Genomic DNA, 23,130 nt, shown 5'->3' on the forward strand with positions numbered 1-23,130 from the left:
AAACCTGGGAGTATTTTTTTTTTTTAAGTAAAGATTTAAGAGTATGGATCACTTTTTTTTTCTCAGCCTGATGGAGATTTTAACAAAGCACAACTTTTCATAGCTACTGTAAACACAGAGGGAATCCACTCGTCCATTTGCTTTTCCCATGACACTTCCATCAAAGGGCAAGTCACATCAGTTACACTGTGACCTTCCTACTGATGTTTTGTTAATGATCAGGCAATAAACAAGGAGTTTTCTGAACAGAGTTAAAAATCAATGTACTATTGATGTAATAGCTGTCATTTGAAGCTACAATACTGGGAGACATACAAATGAACTAGTTCTAAGACACAAAGAGAAAAAAAGTAAAAAGAATAGAAATCCCAGTGACCTTGCATCTTTCAGAAGTCAACTAACACTTCTCAGCAAGCAGAACGACATCCTGACCAGAGTCACTACTTATTTTAGTTATTCCCAGTCAAAGTTATCAGAAGGAGCACCAAAAAAGTTTACTGAAGACTCCACTGAAAGCTGAGCAAATCAAAAGACGTGCCAGTACCAAAAGGCCAATTTTCCTTCACTCTTCCTGGTACAGTCAGGTGTAGTTGTGAAGTAACAGCTGCCATTTTACTGCATTTCCTGAGAATAAAGAGTGGGGTTAAAGGAGGGAAGCAAACAAACTATCTGATCAGGAACAAATAAAAATAAGCTCAAGGTCTCTTATATCAATACATGTCTATATTAGAGTTTCCACATGATATCTGAGCTGTCTATATTAAGCCTCTCAGGCCAGTCTTCCACTAAATTAAGCTCTTGAGTGGCTTAAAGTTCACATGATTTTTAGAGCCCATCTAGGCAGCTATTCTTTGTGCATCTCCTCTATTGAATGTCTTTTTGTCAGCTACCTTTTTCACCTTCAGTTCCAGTTCTCTGACGAAACCTTGTATGTGAGAAGCCACATGACACCAGGAAGCACATTTCATCTCTTTTAGAGAAAAAGGATTTCAGAATTAAGTGGGACAAAAGACAAAAAAATTATCACAGTTGATGAGAAAATAGTTTCAGTACTTAAAAATCTAACAACATGGAACCCAAAAGGTGAAATACACTCCTATCACTTCTAATTCTCAGATTTTCCCAGTAATTCCTGTAATAGCCTCATGATAACTTGAAGGTAAACTGTACTGCTCTAAAAGGCCATACATCCTCAGTCTTGGACTTCATATTTGAATTGTCCTAGTTAGGAAGGCTAGTAAATGTATTTTACATGAGTCCCTACACTTTCAGTTCTGTTTAAACATTTAAGTTATTCGATTTCCTTGTTAGTCTATACAGACTGCAAGTTCTAGTATAGACCTACTGCTTGCTTTCCTCCAAGCTCCCTTCACACGCGTAGAACCAAACTGCTCACTGGACAAGACCTCCTGTTCCTTACAGCACCTTTGATATAAATTTAATCCGCGTTCAACTTTCCTTCCTAGTACACAGTTAACCAGAAAGAAACATTTCTTTCAATTGCACTCTATTTCATATCACATACATTGAACATTACATTTCATATATTAACAGAAACAGCTGGGATACACAAAGTGGGGTGTGGGAAGGGGTTTAGGGTTTGACAAGAAGTAAGTCTGTTGAAAGTATTTCTTTTAACATGTTTCTTAAAAAATATTTTCTCTCTACAAACTGAAAATTGCTCAACACCTGTGCAAGACAGCTGTCCCTCTGTATTTTAGAGATTAACAAGAAACAATGAGGACAAATCCTGAGCCACTCTGATAAATGCAAGCACCTTACTGGAAGTAGACTTATCTTAAAGAAAAAATAAATGTGGGTAATTTAAGTAAATAATAAGAAAAAAAATCTTTGTATTCACTGTACCTGTATGTTCTTTATCAGGAAGTGAAATGTGAATTTACAAGAGGGAAAAAGAAGTGAGCCACACAGAAATGAACAAGAAGAACCCATCAGATGCATTTCACTCAAGAACACTTCAGATTTTCTTTAGTCTACTCCCTAAGGACATGGGCTTCTACTAGAATTTACGTGCAATTCTGTTGCTATTTAATCTTACCTGAACCACTGGGGATGGTTTACAAGGGGGATTTTAAAGAACCAACAATAAGGGTATTCTTTCTGCCTGATATGAGCTCCATCTCTGCCCAACTACAATTACATTCCTGTACTTTGCAACGTCATGTCAGAGATGCTAAAAGCTCTACAAAAACATCTTGTATCCTTCCCTTTGTTTTCCTACAATAGTCTGAAAACAATTGTAGCACTGAGATTTTTGAGTGTGTTAAGGACTTTAGGTATCGCAGGTAGTACATATTCAAAGTATTTTTACAAAGTTTTAAAATGCAAAGCTTTTCATTAAGAAATGTCAGCTTCCTTCAAGTCAGCCAATCACAGAGCAAGAAACAGCTATTATGGGCATTGTTCCAAAGCTCAAAAGCTCCCAACGATAAAAAGGCTCTTTAAACTACTTTGGAAGTTGAAATGGGTTTTGTAACAAAGAACACATAAAAAATGAAGTTAAACTTGATTAGAAGCAGTTGCAAGGTTTTTTTTTACAAATCCACCAAGCATACTCATTCTTTTCATGGAGTTCAGACACAGCCAAGTTGTGCAGTAGCAAAAATAACTAGCAAATTATAAAAAGTTGCTCCTTGTTTGAATATAGGACTGAAGATCAAGTTGGGGGGGGGTGGAATCTAAAGAGCTTTCCTGACTTCCAGCCACCAGAATACAAGAATGTAACTCTCCAACAGCAATCTAATATTCCAGAGCCACTGGATTTAGAAAGAAAAACTGTTCTTTAAAAAAAGTTCTACAAAGAAAACAGTTCATATTGTCCGTAATTCATGAATAATTTTGAACTGGTTTACTTTTATTTTCTGCTTTAAAGTTCTGGTTTTGACTTTAAATACAGATAAGAGAAACAAACTCAAATCATATCCAGAAAATAGGCCTAATAAAATGACAACAACCTTAGTCCAGGTCCTCACATTTCAAAGGAAACACTCATGTCTAAGCTCCTTATACAGTAAGAATTTTCATTTTAACAGAATGAAGTCCAGGATATCAATTAGACAGGTATCACTAATGGCATGTTTCAACAAATGGGCTAAGAGCTACCAAATTACCTATCAGCATATACAAAGATTAATACGCATAGTATATAAATATCAACACCAAGAGTGCCAACAGAAATTGGTGACAAATTAATTGTCCTACAGATACAGAACAATACGAGTACCTCAAACAACTGCAATTTCTTTGCAACAGAAAGCCTGCAAAAGCATGCAAGCAATTCCTCTTGCACCGATCTGCCTGATTCCAACATAGCACATATTTAACAATAATACCACAGCTTAAGAGACCTGATACCCAAAGCAGTTTTATCTGTAACCTTAAAATATTAGCTTAGATTCCTTCTGGTTTATTGTCAAAAAAATCTCATGGTGGTAAATAACATGCCGGTTTACTAACGTTACATGTGGAGGCAGGGAGGGAGGCAAGCACAGTAAACAGTGATCCTTGACCCACTGAAGCAGAGTACACTGTCACTAACCTACTTTTGAACACCAAAGCATAAGTCTGTACTCCTGCCCCACCAGTCTAAAGCAGAATCTGGGAACACAAGAGCAGTCAGCACAGCAGTATTTGAGAAAGATGCCGGGCAGCGTTATGCAGTGCAATAGCCGAAAAACAGCATTCAACTAAACTGCTGAGTAAGGGAAAATGAAAAGTACTGAAGCAGCATTTGCCATATTTCTTTCTTTTGTCTGAGTTAATTTAAAGCATGACCAGCGATGCCTCTGCATACACACAACATACACATGACAGTCAAAGCTCAGCTCTAAGAGCAACAACCAGTATAGGGGGATTACGGCTCCAAACCAGCCCCTGCTGTACCTGGTTTTCAACTCCTTCTGCTCCTGATCATCTGCATAGCATTCTTCCTTTCTTGTGTCTTCTTTTCCCCACCAGAATCTCACCATTTGGCCAGCAGGCTTGCTTTAAGTGTTGCTTCTATCTGTGTTTCCCGCACATGAACAGTTCTTGATGCCGTAAGGTCATTTGAATGCAATCGTAACTTTGGCTCACGCACAAGTTTCCTCACCCTCTCTTGGCAGAGCAGTTACACAAACTACCAAACTGAATCAAACAGGGTTAGTCTACTCCTCTTTTCAGTCTGTGGCATTAAAACCTTGATCTTTTAAATGCATATTACAATATCTGCATTTGTAACCATATCCAAAAGTTTTAATTTGAGAACAAAGCTGTATAGACAACTATACACAAAAATCCTCTGGACAGAACAGATGGTAACAAATCTTTTCTTTCTAAACATCAGGAAAACACTGCAGAGTGTTTCCAGAGTCTTCACAAAAGTAGTAGGATTTATCTACAGAGCAAAATAAAGCCATATTTCAAAACTGCATGCATCTCAAAAGACTAAGGCTTTCTGGTGCATGTGTTGAAACACACATGAGAGAACAGAGCTACGAGCTCATCTGACAGTCACACATGTACTCCAACAAATTAAACTCCTTTTTCCTGAAATTACCCTTCAAGGTAAAGCCAGTCACAAACTCTGCCCCTCTCAAAATGGCATATTTATGTAGGGTATGACCTGTCACCTCAACAGACTTCTAAGAATTTGGAGATATTTTATCATTCCTCAAGAAAACTGTGAGCAATTTCCTTTCTTAACTTCTCCTCCAAAACAAGCCACAACAGTTCTTCTCAGCCAGCCTCCTATTCCATCACATTAAAGAAAAGTTTGGCATTGCAGCCAACTCTTCTCCAAGTACCAGTTTTTTTCATGGACTGATCCAACTGAAAACATAGTGCCAAAACAAAGGATGTGTAAACATTGTCTTCCAGGGGCAAGCCTGCACCAAGGATAAACTTTTGAATCTTTGTAGATATGAAATGCAATGCCCTTTGTGAAAAAAGTATTCCAAACCAGATGCTTCTTCATACATAAGAACAAATAACACAACTTTAAGCATTTCTCATCTGATTTTGCTTACTAGAAGTCATGTCTCTGATCATGTCTAACTAAATAGATTTTTAAAAGTTCGATTGTAATTAATCAAAAGACTCACACTTACATCAATGGTTCCTTACAGTGCTTCCTATTGCATCAAGCTTTTGGCTCCTGGCAACTCTGCTCTAGTAAAAAAAAAATCCTTTTAAAGTCTCTTCTAACCTAAATCATTCTACGATTCTTCCTCAGTTCCAAACTGAGCATAACTGTATGACTGGATAACATCCAGTCTTTAGGCTACATGAACTATCATTTACTTGATCAGTGAAGCTGCAGGTACAGCACTGTTTTCCTGCTTCACAACAGTCCTGACTCCAAGTTTTAACACACTAAAGTGCAGATGTGTTCCAAGCATCAGGCTATGATTACAGCAGACTGAAATTCACCATATGGTGAATGGTTGATTTGATGAGGTGATTTACATTTGCAAATGTAATTCTATTCCCATGTGAAATTCTATACTTCATCATAAACATGAACTGAAACACCTGCAGTAAAAGAAATTAAATTTGAGCCTGACAGTGAAACAACAAGATTTAAAGTAAAAACAAATAAGAATTTTTCAAATAGAAAAATTTTCTCCTTTCTTCCCAAAGAATGCAAAAAATAAAAAAAAGAAAGAAACACAGCAGTAGACCTTCAGCAATCAGTTGAAGACAACCCAGAACAAACATTTACGGCAATATGCAAATACAGTACTTTCAGTGGTCAAGGAGGGAATAAATTGCTCTTTTAAAGGCTGAAATTGCAGAGAAAACTCTTTCTTAGTTGTGCAACATGCACAACTAAGAGAGATTTCCTGTTCATATCCTTTCTGTACAAGTTGGCATTTCAACAGATGTTTCTCCAAAATCACAGGAGGTAATAAAGTATTTGTGAAAATCTATGTTTTGTTTTCATTATTTTTAAGTTGCAAAACAATTTTTCTGATAACTAAGAATTTTTCAACCAACACTTTTATTTTAGGTTTCCCAGAGTCCATTTAATTACCATCTCCCATCTGTCTTGCCCACATATCTTCAGCAGCAGGAACATTTGCTGACACTATAAGCAAGAATGAACTGGCAGTAAAATTATTTATCCTCTGCCAGACTGTGCCACTGTTAAATATCGAGGGAGATAAATTAGAATTTAACTCTAGCTGACTGGCAACTAAATCTTGTATAGATATAGACAGATAAAGCCTATTTACGCACAGATTTTTATGAGGTCACCTTGCTGACACAATAGAACCTTGAAAGCCCCAAGACATTAACCAGGTGTCTCCTGCCCACCCATAAAACATTGTGTCAACATAGTAGCACCAGTTCAGCACTGCATGACGTATGCCATCCATGTACTCACACTGCACATCCTCAAGACTGTCTGCTTTGTGACAGTACAGCAAAATTATTTCAAGTAATTTAATTTATCGTCTGGCACATTTATTCTTTGATAGTCCATTTGCTATAGGAAAAAACACCCCAACCAAAAAATGCCCCACCTTTATAATAAGCCTACATGCAAAGCACAAAAAATTCCTGATTTCCTTTACCTACAAAGTATTTCAATTCAATGTTTCCAAATTATTTTATTTCATTAGTTTGCAATATAACTTTTACTACCATCTTAGCTTCGCGGTAAGGAATGAAAAGATCATTGTCTTTGAAAATAATCAAGAGAGACTGAAGGAAGGAGTCACTTGCCTGTGCTAATAACTCGTGTTATTTTACTAATGCAAGGTAATAAAAATTTATCTTTTGTAGTAACTGGTATTGGGCCCAGTGAGTGTTAAGATCTAAATTGAAACAACAAACAAAGAAAGTTGACAGAGAAAACTGTGGACCATTTTTCTGGTGAAGGATATCCCCTACACTGCCCTTTCATACCCACACAAGCAGCTATGTGGTCAGTGTGAAATCCTCCCCCTGCAGCTTCTCTGAAAACACTGTATGTAGGCAGGACAAATTATTACTCAGAACTAGAACATTTGGAATGTGTCTCAGCTTTTCAGATACCCAGATATAGTCAGTAAAGAGCTCTGCCCTGGACAAGGCCAGAGTTGTAGACTATCTTAATATTAAAAGTATAAAATAATTTATATGGCTATAAGAAAGCTGTAAACCAAATACAAAGTTCAGAATTTATATAAAAACATTTAAGCTAAATACAGATGAAGTTCAGAATTAATTTAGACAGATTTAAGACCTTGCAAAAACAGGCTTGAGGAACACAGGAACTCTCCACTTTCTTCCTCATCTAATGCACATCTGTAGTCTAGTATCAAAGCAAGTTAAAAGTAACTCAACCTCATAAATAAGACTTAAAAAAAAGCAGCATTTTCCCCAAATACTCCTTTTCTGTCCTGGCAGTCTTGCACCTGGAAAAACAAACAGCAAAGCAACCACCATCTTCACTCCCCTCTACCAAACTGACAACTGAGGAAAAACACAGAGGCCTTTTACCAATCTGTACCATATAGAGAAAAAAAAAAAAAAAAAAAAAAAAAACCCTGTGGGCAAAAGTAGACAGCAAAAGATTCTTCCCTGCCTCAGTTTGTGTGTTATTCCTATGGCAGTACCCAACTCACCTCCGTCAGTGAGTTACACAAAAATGTCAACCAGCTGAATTTACCTGTTCCAGACAACCAGCAGAGAAAGTTTTACTGAGGATTAAAACAAACCAAAGACACGCTGAGGTCTCTTCCCCGCCTCTGTCCTCCTTCTCTATACACAGTGTGCTCACTCCACATACCCATGCTACACAAGACACTTGTAGCTGCAAGTGTGTCTCCATGGGCTGTGTCAAGTAAACAAGTGGTTTCCAGTTTGAATCAACCACTGTGGGTTATTATTCTTAAATATGGAAAGAACAGGTTCTTCCTTAGTTTGGAGTGTGCAAATTTTCTTCCTTTGAATTACATCAAACAATTCTTGCCTGGGTTTTACAACATATACTAGCATGAATGAAGCAGGAAGTTCAGGTTTAAAAGGAACCTTACCATTCAGTGTTAGTATGAAAGGGCAGAGGAGAAGACAAGCAGTGATGCTTACACAGGGTATCTGCATGAAAATGGCTCTTGGGGAAATGAGGAATTATTAGAGAGTTGAGCATCCATTTGACAGACTTTCACAAGAGCCCATGCCAGGGAACTGGAGGGACTGGCTGAGAAGCAGAGATCAGAGCCAGGTACAGCCAGCCTGCGGTAAGAGGCAGCAGCTGCAGAGGGCTGCATCAAACATTCTGTACATCTGCCCATATCCACGTGGGAGCCTCGTTCTCCAGATGGCAAACAGGTACCAAAGACTGTGTGGCTTTTTTCTGAAATCAGTTTAAAGAAAGGCAGACAGCACAAACTGAATAGATTGTCAGCTGGTTTGAAACAAGAACTGGCTTGGTGTCATCCCGATTATGCTAAAAGGCCCCAAGACAGTGTCAGGAGGTTCCCAGCAGAAAAGCAGACTGTGCATATGCTGTCCTCCCTCAGGCCCAAATTCCCACTGCCTCCAAATCCATTATTAAATAGTTGTTGTAACTATTAAAACCAAAATATTTCAGAACAGACCTTAGAATAAAAGCAAACATAAGAATTCCATCTTTACATTTTCACCCACAATTCTACAAAAAAATTAAGCGTGCTTTAGGGGGTAGATAACTTAGGCGATAACTTTCATCTTAACATTAGTGAAGACAATTCCAACAAACTCCTGCATGTCTCTATGCAGCCTAACCTTTGTTCAGCCTGCATCTGCCAATCCAAACCACTAAACTGATCTCTTCATTTTTCAAATGTCACCACTTAATCACCAGGATTGTTAAGACTAAGTTTATGCAACAGTAAAGTCAACCAAAAGTCCAATTCTGCCTTCAGTTACAGTCTAGTAAATCCAGTTAGTATAGCTGTGATACTTCGGATTTACACAACAGTAGTAGTGCAGTGGAGTAGAATACAGAACTGAAAGTTACCAGCTAAAAGACAACTTAAATTAACACTATGACTGCTTAAGTAAACTTTTTGGTTGGTTGGGAGCTGTAAACACAAAGCCTCCACCAAGAGAAGTATCCTTATCAGCGAGACAAGCTAAGATAAATTACTTATACTCCAACAACCCCTTCTAACCACACATACCCACAGAACATTTAACCTCTCCATTTGGCAGCCCAGTGTTGTACTCAGATATGGCACCATTTAATTATGAACTGGATTGCTACAAGAGAATAGGACAGTTAACTTACTGCTGTTTAATGAGCACGCTCTTGTTAGTTGTGAATACATTCACTGTACTCATTAAATCAGGAGGCACTGGAGTTCTGAATACATCATTAAAAGGATCCAGGAATGCTGCTGCTTTGTTCAGCATGACTACATGCTCTGCTTGACAGTTGGAAAATGAGCAAGAAATGCAAGCCCCTTCCTGTTAGGCCAGCAGATCTAATTTTAAACTAGGACAAGGGAGAGAGAGTGGGAGATCTGCCTCTTCAGAACTTCACTCATTTTAGAACACAAATTTCTCTTCCTACTGCTGACTTGAAGCAGAAATATGCTCAGTACTGTAAGATAGCAATAAGAAGGAAATGTCAAACTTGCAGAAGGGAGGGCTATTTAAAAAATAAATTACTAAGTAAACAAACAAATCCAAAATCCATTTTCAATACATCCAAGGAGTATGCATTAATCTATCAGCCCATCAATTAGCAAAATGCACCTTCATAAAACAAATACACACATACCCCTAACATGGCAGTTCCCACACTATTTACAATATACTGATTAAGGCTGAAGAAGGAATAAAACTGACTAGTAGGCTCCTGTACATTCTCACTGAGGAGACTTAGAACATATGCTCAGTGAGAGAATGAGTTTTGCTCCATCTACCCACAAAGATACGCACCCATATGAGAACCTATACGTCTAAAGTAATCCAGAGAAATTTAAATATAATTGTCAACTGTTCAGCTCAAACCCATTGCATGGAAACATTTTCTACCAAAAACGTATGTGAACCAGCACCACTAATGGCATCACTGGAGTTGCAGGGCATCCATAAAGTTAAGATTTAAGCACAACTGCTTCCTCTAAGCACATCCTTGGAAGAGGAAAATGCATTTCTGCAATGTATTTGTAACAAATCTTCCTTCTCTTCTCCTCCCACCACATGCACAGAGAAGTGAACAGATTGCTGAAGTTCAGAATTGAGGGAAGAGGGGAGAGCTGACCCAAGCTTAATACTCTCAGTGCAAGGCTGTGCAAGACTCAACCACTTTAATCCAAGCAATTATTTTTCAGTTAGAAAGTATTTGATACAGTAAGAAGCTATTCTAGCCAATACTCAAGTCCAGCCAAACAAGAGCTGCCACCTATGAAGGCAAGCTTAATACCACAAGCACATTTAGCTCAGTCTCCTCCCATCATGCAGATATGATAGTTCACCTCTTACCTGAGAAAAACATGTTCTAACCAGTCATGTTAGCACATTAGGACTTGCTTGCTCCAGGCCTCAAAACAAGCCTCTGAAGCTCATCAAGATCCCAATTTTCCCACTTTTACCAACAAAATAATCTTCAGGAAAAAATCTGTCTGATTAAGCAGTCAGGCTTAATGCCATGACTAATCCTCTTAAATTTTCTCTGGGTCCCACACTGTAATCTCAGTAACATAGGAGAAACTGTTCTTTTCATAGGAGCTACGTGACTCTGTGAACTGTCACAATCTTACTCAAATAGCAAGTGATTATTCACTGCTATCAACCTGAGTTATCAACACACAAGTTTCAGCACACAGTCCTGCTTACTTGGGGTACAGCCACAGAGCAGTACTCTCAAATGACCAGATATGAGCTGCAGAACAGCACTCACATCAACCATCACAGACTTCTAGAGTCACATCTCATTGCTCCCACAGTGCAGAACACAGATGCACTTAGCTCTTTTAGACCATGTTGTGGAAACAACCTGAAGAACTACCTGGATCTCCAATGGTTTAAAATAGCACCCTTACCAGAAGGTAAGATTAGCAGTTTGGGGATAGAAGAATCAAAAGAAGAAATCACATTCAGACTAGATTTAGAGATATATCCCTTATCAGCAATATACACCTACAAGTGCATCAGAGCATTTTGATTAAAATCAGTTTACTAACTTAAGAACAAAAAAACCAAAAAACTTCAGGTAATCCACACTGTTTCCTTGGTGTCAGGTAAAACAATGCAGAGAATGAGTACCCAGATCTTCTGATCAATGGTCTGTTCTTCTAACATCCAGCAAGAAACATGCACAGACAAATGCATGCAAAAGAGCCTCAATAGGAACTGCATGTTAGATTGCTTAATTTGGGTCCTTGTCTCTTTAATCATACTCAAAAGCTCTGTATGAGAGAGCTGCCTTATACAGTTCAGGAGCTGAGAGATGGACACATAAAAAATCATTAATAATAAACTTCTCAAGTGCTGAATTTTCTTCCCTTTGTGCTCAATACAGGGAAACTCATGCACCATCTCAGCTGCTTTAACTCAAAAAACATTACATACTTTGATGACAGAAAGGAAAGGATGATGTGCAGGGGATTGTTTAAACATTTGTTGTTCTGCTTAGCAACAACAGACTTCCATGGCTAAAAAACCTGTAACACATGAGATATAGAGACAGACTTGTTACCTATTATAAATTGTTTGCATTCTTCAGCTCCTTATGTACTTTTGGTCTGCCATTAAGTCGGACTTGCATCTTCCTGGCAGATACCTCCCTTTTGCATTTTGTACAGCACAGACATATCAGAACTCCACAGACAAGCTTGTGATTTATACTTTGAGGGTATTTAAACTGGTTAAGTGACTTCCAGAGATAAAATAAATCACACATTCAAAACAAGACACACACATACTCTCATGACAACAAAAAGAAAGAAAAAACATGCTTTTCTTCATGTTACGTGCTATATCACCATAACATAATAAACAGTACTTCTGTTCAAAGACTTTAATCTCATTATTAATACCCCTTTGCTCTGTGTATATTACATCTTCTCTTGTGTCTCATCACCATCATTCAAAATCTTTGCAGGTACAGATTTGCACTATATACCTACACAAAAAGTAATTCAGCAAGGATCCTTTCTAAATAGCAGTGGGAAGGAAAATAGAAAACAAATACATAAATGGCAAAACAAATGCACTTCCAAACTTGAGCTCTGGCTAGACCCTGAAGTCCTCCTTTTCAAGGAAAGCACTTGTATTTGCTCTCATATTAACACATTTTTTGTTCTTGTTTCAAATACTTTAAACTGGTTTTTAATACATTCAAGTTAAAAAATATCTTGTCCAGTTACACAGGCAGAAAAAAAAAATTAAAAATCTGTTTGTTGAATGGGAAAACAATTTGTCAGAATTTCTTTTTCCATGTATTCTACTGGACTGTATGTGGGGGCTGGAACAGAGCCTAAGAACATCTGCCATGGATTTTAAAACCCCTAATAATAGCACAGCTGGTGTCCTCAGCCTAATGGTCTCAGCACAGACTCACGTGGCCACTCCTGACTCTGGCCCCCAATCCAGGCAAAGCATAGAAACCCTCAAGGGTTGGACTCATTCATTCATTCTTAACTCAATTTGAATTTCACTAAAGAACCAACACTGAAAGCAAGTTTAAAGCCTTACATTTTGAGCAGTTCAACAGTCACTGTTTCCACAGGATTTCCCCACACTCCTTTCATTTAACTCCAGTTTAGCAGTATTCCATAAAAAGAAACTCCTCAATAAAATAATTGCAAATCTCAGGGATGCAGGGTTAGAAACCTAAAATGCTCAACAGCATCTAACTATACTACAGAGGTGATTTTTGCCTTTTTTTTCTTCCACTAAACGCATGGACTGTCTTCATTCCTGTCCATTTAGTATACTTACAAATGAATGCCTTCACCAGCTTGCTTTTAAATGTGTTCAAAAGTGCTGGTTTATCGACAAGAAAACCCATGTTCCAAATAAGGAATAAAAGAAGAAAGAAGAGCACAGAACTCAGAATATGAAGCTATGTTTAATCTCACACAGAGTCAGCATTGGGCTCTAACAGGTATTTATCACCCAGAGGTTTTAGGCAAATGTCTGTGATTTTCCATGCCCAAAGGATGCAACTCTGTGAAGGTGGGAACAAAGAAAGCAGTATTCCTGTGGGAGTGAATACTGAGATTTTCATTCCCTTAAGTCCACATTCTGCACCCTTTACTCTTTCATCTATAAAAAAAGTGTAGGTAGGTTCCACCAGTCAATGGGCAGGAGTTCAGTTTAACATAAGGCCTGCAGGTGGACTTGTGAAAGGCACATTTAGTCACTGGCAAAACATGAAGAGGTGCTATATATCCTCACCAGAAAATGTTTTCTTTCCTGTTTCTCATGAGGGAAAGAGGGGAGAAAAATCCCAAAAGCAGAGAGAGGCAACGTTTTGTAAATTCCCACACTGTGTAACAATATTTGCCCTGTTAAAAGAAGAGACATTTAGCAGATAATCATTCTTAATTTGTACCACATCACTGAGCAAAAAAGGAAAAGAGAAAACACAGAGCAAGATACTCGTTAGTTTTATATAAAAGCACCAAAGTCTGGGAAAGGGCAAACACTAGATGAGTACAGCTAGAATTTGGCTGTGACAAACATAGTTACAGTCATGCATCAGTTATATGCTTTACTCCTTCTACTACCCTCTATCTAATCTGTAACTCTTCTTAGAGCTGCAAGATGAAGACACATTCTAGGTATCATTTTTAAATCAAGACCATAACTGAGCCATTAAACTACACATATGCTCTTATTTCTGACTTGACTATGACAAAAAGTGTATTTTAAGAAACTAGGTGAATTGTCCCACCTTTTCAAACAAAGTCTAAACATCAGCAAAAACTACATCAGTGGAGAAACAAAAACCTGCAGCACAAGAGTATTTATAGAAAGAAAAGATATAGCCTCAAACAACATCCATTTGACCATAAATTCTTAATTCCAACTATACAACACAAGTACCTACAGAAGGCTGTATGTATGTGGTTATGCTGTAGACTTCAGACTGCAAATAAGAAAAACCTGATTCAATTTGACCCTGTACTCCAACTGGGGAGCTCACTGTGCAATGGCAGCGACAGCTGTATCACAAGTGTTGACTGCGGTCCTAGCAAATATCTGGGCTGGCACCAGTAATGAATTACACTGCTTTTTAAAAATAAATTTGACATCAGACACATTAAATAAGTCTACTGTTGCTGTGCTGTGGCTTGTGTAACAGATACAGTAGCCACATATAAGACACATGATGTCCTTCAACTTGGCAGAAAGGGCCAGTGTTCACAAAAAAAGCATAATCTCTCCAAGGCACAAACAGTTTGCAGAACAAAGTTCTGTGTAAGCCAGCCCGTAACTGCTGGCTTGGAGCAGGCAGATACCTACTGCTGTCTCCAGATTTTACCTCCTCACTTGCTACAAGCCAAATTTTTATTTCTAGTGCTGCATGCTGTAGCTACAAGTCCGTTGTGACAGAAAGCAGGTAGAGACAAGGAGTCCTTTTAAGTGGGTTAGTACTTCCACACTTCAAAGAGACTGACACAGGCTATCTGCACTATTTCAGCCAATACAACTATATCTGCATAAAGTTTCCAGGTGCTCAGCCTTGATTTACTCACAAGATCAGGCTACTGATTAGGAAAAGGACAGGAATCATAACCTGCACACTTTCTAGCCCATCTGCATGCTATGTCCTTCCTCTCAGCAATTTGTAATTTTCCCAGAAAACAGTTTTCTCTTCCTGAGTATATCAACATGTGCCTTTATTAAGCAGCTGTCCTGACAGAACCTGCATTTTTCTATTCAGGAAGCTACAGGCTCGGCTGCAAGACAAATAAGTCTGTCATAGGACAAAGACAGAAACAATGCAAATATTGTGTAACTGCAAAGTGCAGTCACTGGTAGACACAGCTACTACGACCTGTAATAATTCCTCCCTGGCCTGATTCCCATCTCTCTAGAAGTATGTCTGACAGTAATGCTGCACACAGTCTGCCCAAAATTGGGAGTGGATGGTGGAGCTGTTCTAACATGATAAACTCACCACAAAGCTCACAAATAACATCAGATTTCAGTGTAGTTATGAAGTAGACTAGAGCCTCAGGCCACAACTTAGCTTGGTTAATGAGACAGACCCCTACTTTAAACAGCCCTAATATTGAGAATTACAGTTCGATTCACACCAGCTATAATTTTATATAAAGAGATTATAGGCTCTAGTGAAAGTGACTTGGCTAAACTTAGCTCAATGAATAATAAGCCCTTGAAGAACACACCATGCAATAATTACCTATATCACTATGTCTGAATCTTGTGCCAGTTGCTATTCCTATTTTGAATGAGAGTTAACAGAAGTGGACAGCACACTCACATTACTGCAACTTTGTACTGACTTGAACGTAGTCTGCATACAGGAAGCAAAACCTGGATAAAAGACCCAAGGCAACATCACTATGCTCAGCTGCAATTACCAGCAGTGAGCTGAGACACATTAAGAGTCTAAATCTGCCTTCCTGTTTAAAATACCCCCTCATCAAACTCCCCCATTTGCAAACCCATCTTTCCAGGTACAAATGTTGACTAGCACAAAGACAGTGTTGCCAAGAAATACATTTTCTCCTTTCCTACCTTCTTCTCGTTTAAGCTGCATGTGCTTTATAATACCAAAAAGTATTATACCCCAGGGCACAATAAAAAAGTGGAAGCATCAGTGCTTAAGTATTAGAAAAGCCTTTTGCAAGTGCAAAAGACAGTTATTTCATGCTATCATTTGCTTTGTGGTTATTTGGAAGTATGCAACTACAAAAGCTCCAAATAGAGTAAAACAAACATACACTGGGCGCAGCTCACGTCAGCAGAGATCTCTTAACCTGAAGGTCATATTGTCAACACTACAAATGTGGAAGCAGCTGCTGACATTTTGACATGGTCCCTAAACTGCAGCATGCAAGATCTAGGAGACTGTAATTCAGAGACACATTTGAGGTGTCAAAGATTCCAGAATCCATCAAGCATTCCAGACTCTCTGTCAAGGATTCCACTCTTACCTCCACAGCTGAGATACTATATATACTACCTATACTCAGCCTGGTTGCCCTACTGTATGCAGGGATTGGGCTTTTTTGGGGTTTTTTTAATTAAAAAGCAAGAAGTTCAGAGGTCAACATAGGCTTCCAAGCAAAATATTGGCCAATTTGGACCAAACATCATGTCCTGTACTGTAATATGTCCTTCAAAATTCTACTCCCCCTCCCTCAAAACACATCCACCCACCCAATCATCATATTCCTTTCCCATTCTCCACATTTTTCAGGCAACATAAGAGGGATCTTCACACAAAAAAGAAGCAAGTAACAATCTGTTTCATCCTTGTGACTCAAGTCTGGGTTTGGCGTTACAGAGCGTAAGTGGCAAACTATGCTGCATCTACACTCCATTGTCTCCTGCAATTATTTCTCACAGAGCAAAGAAAACCTCAAGACACAAAAAGTAAGCAAGGAAATAAGCAATCCCTTTAAAAGCAATAATTCACATTTTCATGACCTGAACTTGACTCAAGGAATCACTCCTGAGTTACAGGGCCATATTCTGCTTCTCATAATTGATAGGCATTTACATCTGTAAATATCTCAGTTTCCAACTTGTATTAAAATCTATTATCCAAAATATTACTTAATCCACTTATTCAGAAATGCTTTTGTTTAGGTCAGTTTTAGCAGGCACTTCATGAAGATTTTGCTAGACAGGCAATACAGTTAGGTAGCACAATTTCTTTTGGCTACCACAACAACTTCTTGGTATCTTTTGTGAAAAGGTATTTAGAAAAGAAATTTATAAAATAGTTATTTGGGTTTGGGTTTTAAGAGCTAAATATAAATAATAATTTATATGCATATTATGAATTCCATTTAACCATGTTTGCTCATACTCAAAGTCTGCTTCTTCCAAGAATTTTACAAACCATTAATAGATATCCTGAAGAAAAAGCAGGGGAAAAAATAAATGGATTGCCAATTTCTCTGTTGGAGAAATGAGGAGATATACAAAACTCCATAACATTTGATATACAAATGTATATCAAATTGATATTTGTATATCAATTTGGTAATTGATATACAAAACCAAGCCAGAGAAAAAGTATGGGTAAAAATAAATAAATAAATAAATAAACCAAATAGGAAAAAAAAAAGTAGATCAGCCAAAATGTAAGAATTCATAAAAGATACTTGCAAATGTCTTCAGTGTCCTTAAAGAAAAAACAATGCCTTAACATTCTGAAATCCCAAACTCCTTTCACTTCTCTGGTGGTAATGGACTACAGTGTAAAACAACTACATATCCAAAGCACTTCCTACCAAAATCTATTCTTCAGTTTCACATATACTCAGTTCTAAGCTGGCATACTGCTGAATTATAGGTCTTCTGTCACAAAGCAAACACTTTCCACTTAGAAATCAGAGCAATCAGGAACCACTAGTTCCCACTCAGAAGAGAAATTAATTATCTGTTGTAGGATTCACATCAGAGCCATAGCAGCCTGAAGCCCTGTTCCTACTTTCCCAATATCTGAAGTTCAAACTAAGTATTTTAGAGCGGCTCAGTTTAAGGACTCACTAAATTAAAAAAAATAAAAAACACAAAAAAATTTTATTACCCACAGTGTAACAACTCCTTTCTTACCTTTTCCATGGAGAGGTCTGAGGAACAAAGAAAACAAAACAGTATTACATCTGCTATAACAAGTCATGTTACAAACTGATCATTTTCCTGGCTATGCAGCCCCTCCTATTTCCTCTTACTCACTTCTCCCGCTGCAACATTATATCATGTTTTATCTTCAAGTTATTCCTGCTGGTCATAGGATCAAAACAATAGGCTTGCTCCTAGGTACATTTAGGAATTTCCTCTCAGCCTTCTTGACAAACTAATTAGTGCTAATTTAACAGATAAGAGAGACAGGACTGGGTAGTCAATCCTCCCCGTGCAAATCTGCTAACCAAGAGTACTAAAATGATGTTGCTATCTTTCTTTTATTAAAAAAAAGAAAACAAACAAACAAAAAATCCAAACAAAAATACCCCAACAAACCACAAAACAAAAACTCCCTGACTAACAAATCATTCCATTCTGATGGCATTAACTCACATTCTTCAGGAGACCTACATAATTTAATTAATTCTCATTTTTAAAGAGACTTCTATAATTTAATGCCTACAGGTTGAATACACGGTGTTGTATTATACACCTAAAGCAAACTAAATGCTAATTGGCCTTGCCTTTGCCATTCCTGTGTTGCCTTTGTGCCATCTCCACCATTCACCTAACTCCCTAAGAAAGACAAGCTAGCAATAAAACTAAAACTAAGGAAATCAAACCAAATTTTCAAGCCAGGTTTTCAGTTTGCCTCCCTGGCTTATTGCCCAGGAATAACAGTCAGTACGAAAGATGTGTGGACAAAGGGGTACAACACACATCTGGTAGGACAAGGCAGGACTATCCCCAGCAGAGATGGCAAACTGTGAGCCCAGCTAATCTGGTTACAGAGGCACAGCCTTCAGGCACGTGCCTCCCCAGGCACCTCTAGCTAATATTAGTGTAGGCTGTCCTTAAAGCACACTGTCACCCTACTAGCAGCACACTTACTCTGGAGCCATATATCCCTCTTGCTCCTTTTTGCTCACAGAAACATTGGTGCTTCTACCACCCCACATCAATGTGATCAGAAATGCAACCTGGCTGGAAAGGCTAAGCCAAGGGGATGGGGGAGTCAAACCACTCCCAGGCACTGTGTTGGCTTCAGCTGTGTGGGTTTTCAAATGCTGGTGTTGCAATGCATTCTTCCAAGCTTCACTGCCACAAAAATAGCGATCCCTGGTGGGACTCAAACCATCAGTGCACTAACTGGTGTGTGTGTGCTTAACCATGACACCACTAGGTGAGCACCCAGAGCCAGAATTTACAGATCTTAACAAGTATCAGTCAACCCAGGACTCAATAGCAAAGGCCTCCAGTGCAGTTAGACAGACCAGGTTTGGTTACCCAGATGAATCCCATAGCCATATGAAACTGATGCTTACAAGCTGACTGGCAACAGAAGAGCCAAGAAACATCTTTGTTCTTCTTGTAATCATACCTACTGGAAAAGCAGCTCTGCTAGATTTACAAATCCAAGAAATAATTCATTATTAGTTGGTAGAAAGGAAGAAAGGTCAGCTTTAATCCCAAGATTTTTTAAAGGAAAAAATTAACTATGATTGTGGGAATTCAGAAAATTAGAGGGTTTTGGGAAAGCTGTAAAAGGTAGGCTTTAGAGACAGCAGAACTGTGATTAGAGTTAAGCAGTAGCTATAAGATAGGTTGGTAGAAAAATTTTGCAAGAAGTAGAAAAGTAAGGACAAATAGAACAATTTGTTAATGTTTGTGCATTAACACTTGGCTAGAAGTATATTTAGTGATATATTAGGAAGTTCTAAGCTTAATAATGGAGTTTTGTGCATTGTGTTTTAAGGCCTATAAACAGGTATAAAGCTGTTATAAAATTTGTATTCAAAATTAGCAAGCATTGTTTTAACCAAAGGTATGTGTGTTTATAGTGATTAGATGGAACTACTGTCATCATGCTTTTAAAAGTACACTTTTGTCCACCCAAATTGAAACCTCTGTCTAATTTCACATGACCAGTTGACTAGTCATGTGAGATTTTTTTAAGGGAGCATCAACTTTAACAAATAAAATAAATATATTTCAATTCTTCTTACTGTAAATATTCACATAGATCAGATAATGAATTTCACAGTACTTTTTGATAAAAACCCAAAAACATTCATAGTCACACTTCATAGCCATAGCTATATTTTGGGTTGGAAGGGATCTTAAAGGTCAGCTAGTCCAAACCCCTGCAATGGATGGGGATGTCTTTCACTAGACCACATTGCTCAAAGCCCTGTCCAACTGGGCCTCAATCACTCGCAGGAACAGGGCATCCAGAGCTTATCTGTGTCTATCATTTAAGGTCCTATCATTATGATAAATTTCCTGTCATGAGGTCTACTCAACAACCATTTGGGAGCAAGAATAAGACACAAAATAAGATCATAATAAAATCATGCACATTGTATTTAAGAAATCCATTCTCATATTCAGGATCTACACCCAACATGCAGTGACATCTGGCTGCCTTTTCCACCAGGGTTCAGCAGCTCTTCGTTATTTAGGTAACCACTGTGAACTGTTAATTCTATGTTTATTGTCTTCAAATTATTATGATCTTCACCTTTACATACCAACGTTTCTAGATTCAATACATTACTCATTCCATAAAATTATCTGTATTTATTTTTTAAAGATAGTAATACCCCCATGAATAAAACAAAAAAAATAGTCCTTTTTTCCAAGACAAAAATCTTATTTCCCTCCTCTTTCCTGCTATTCAGTATATAATACTACAGAAGGACATCAATGAGAAAACCTTCCCATTTTCTTCCTTTATGTCAATATACAGCAGATGTCCTCTGAAAGCTGATAAATAGTACAAAATGGGTGCAGTGTTTACTTTTGGAGGGCGGATGTTAGGAAGTCAGGCTCAAGAAACTGAGACAGCCTTACCTTGAACATTCATCAGTGAGCAAAGTGAGATAACTGTGTGTCTTGGAAGTGCTCTGTTCCCAGCCTCTGGAATCCCAGGTTCCCATTCTGAACATTGATCTTTTTCATAGCAATATCCCACTGTCAGCCTAACCGTCCACCTATCTTACTAAAATAACTACTGCAAAAGTAGCACCATCTTATTCTGCATAAACCATCTGCCAGACATGTGTTTGAATTCTGTAAAATTCACTCAAATTACTTGAGCAAGTCGTACATTCCTCAGGGAAAGTCTTCTGGGCTACCTGGAATTTTTATTTTGTAAGAGAATTAGTAATGCACACTATCAACCTTAGTAATGCAGGGGAAAAAAAGTGCAGGTGCAGCACACGTCTACTGAGGTTGCTGCCTGTTTCACATACCCTGTCCAGCCCTAAATAGCTACAGAATGTGCCAATCCACTGACCCCAAGAGATTGATAGCCTTTAAAAAGAGATTCATAAGAATTGGATTTAATTCCAGTACTGGCATGAACTCCTGAATTACCTCAAATATTTTGATCTTGCTGCCCCCCTTCAACCATTGCAAAGTAAGAGAAGACTGATTTTGTGATTCATGAATGCTGAAACAAACTTGGTGCATTAGAAGTTCACACTGAATATTCTAGAGCTTTTGCAATGTTAAAGGACAAAGTATTTAGGAAAGTTGCATTTGCCTGAGGTACAACAGTTCCTAAATGAAACCTCATTTAATAGACAAAAGCAGTACAAGTGAATGTCATGAAGAAATCAATATTCTCTTCAGAAAAAAAAAAGACAGCAAAACATACATCCAATAATTTGACAGTACACACATCTCTGGACTTTGGGACAAAGGACTCAGACAGAGAAATGCAATATTTAACTTTTGTCAGCCTCTTCATTCTAATGGCTTTTGCTGTTTCGCAAAATCACAGTTTTTGAGAAAGCCACTAGAAGGTAAAATTCTCGTGAGCAAATACAAGAGTAATTAAAGGTTACAAACATTTCAGACAATCAGAAAAAGCATTTTCAGTTAAGATTGCCTCATATTGGAAATATGTGGCTCTCGGGTCAGTCACAACTCAGTGGGTCAAGCCATAACATGCTTATCTACCATCTCATAACATTACATGACCCTCAGGAAATACAGGCATAAAGGACTGATCTTAATATGGCCTTCACATGTGCAGGTTTGCAGAATTTATTACAAGACCAAAAGCTCCAAGAAGGTAATATTTTTGGTTAATCCTGGTCTCCACCCCCTCCATAAATACCTGGATGTGATTATTACTGCAGTGTTACCTGAACACAACAGAAGCCCACAATTTCTTTCTGATAGCACTGCAATTTATGACTACAGCAGAAGATCTACTGCAAAAACATATGTTAAAAGAAAGACTTATTTCCACCTCATCACTTTACATCAAGAGTGCTTAATACCTCCTCAGTAATAGCTATTATGAGCAGAAGGCTGCAGAGAAAGAAATTCCATTTAAAACAGGTTTAAAGGACAGTCTAAGGATTTTGACATTGTTCCAATGCCTTCCAATTCTGCTAATATTACAGGTTTCACTGTGGCAATAGGTTTGCACAGATTTGAACTGCAAGGTTTCTGCTTACAGCAGAGGATTGTCTGCTGCTCCCCTGCAAAGTATGCAACTGTGCAGTAACTGATAGTAAAATTAGGCCTTCTGGGACAGGCAATGTTGTTAGTAACACAAGCTCCACTTACATAAACATTAAAGAGGACAGTAGAAGTCTTTATTTCTCATAGCTGACATTGATGAGACTTTTTCTTTTAAATACCCCTCTCTTGAAACAAAATTGCATTTCAGTCCCCCTATGACACCAAATTGTGGCTGCTGTCAGACCATAATTCATACAGGGTCCTGATTTGCTTGAAATTAGGTTCCAATATGACATGACCAGCAGCTGCTTTTAAAAATATGAAATTTAGAATTTACATGAATATACAATGCAAAAATGTACTGACTACTGATTCCAATTTGCAGTAGTCAACTAAGCTCTTCAAAGAGGCACATGTAACTAATTCAATGTATCCATAGTTTTCATTCTTCCTCTCTAGGCTATACAAGTTTCCACTGTATGAACATTTTCCTAACCTTTGGTTTCTATTAAAAGATGGAACAAGCCAACTCAGCATTAAACTTCATTGAAAACTAATGATGAGCAGTTTTTCTGTGTTTTGTTTGAAGCATGGAATTATTAAATAGCAGAGCAGGAGGTTCACACATTTTTTCCTTTAACTGGGAAGCCAGATGAGAGAAGATCCCTCCCCCCTAGTGGGCACTGTTGAGGCCACATCTGGGGCACTGTGTCCAATTCTGGGTTCTCCAGAACAAGAAAAAGATGGACATAGTGGAGAGAGGAAGGACAGTGACTGGCCACTAAGACAAAGAAAGAAGACCAGGGCATTTCTCCTGTGAGGAGAGGTTGAAAG

At 38.1% G+C, this 23,130-nt stretch overlaps 1 protein-coding gene and 1 long non-coding RNA gene across 2 annotated transcripts in view; one reads left to right on the forward strand and one right to left on the reverse strand.

The window, feature by feature from the left end:
* TRAK1 (trafficking kinesin protein 1) overlaps positions 1–23,130 on the reverse strand; it is a 127,321-nt gene that overhangs the window by 98,940 nt on the left and 5,251 nt on the right. The gene's annotated exons all lie outside the window — the stretch shown is intronic.
* On the forward strand, positions 16,135–21,672 carry LOC135299021 (uncharacterized). The gene is made up of 3 exons (XR_010361053.1): positions 16,135–16,280; positions 16,379–16,554; positions 20,209–21,672. It is a non-coding gene; the product is annotated as an uncharacterized LOC135299021 (long non-coding RNA).

This window comes from Passer domesticus, chromosome 1 (genome assembly GCF_036417665.1).
Source record: "Passer domesticus isolate bPasDom1 chromosome 1, bPasDom1.hap1, whole genome shotgun sequence".
Classification (NCBI taxonomy): domain Eukaryota; kingdom Metazoa; phylum Chordata; class Aves; order Passeriformes; family Passeridae; genus Passer; species Passer domesticus.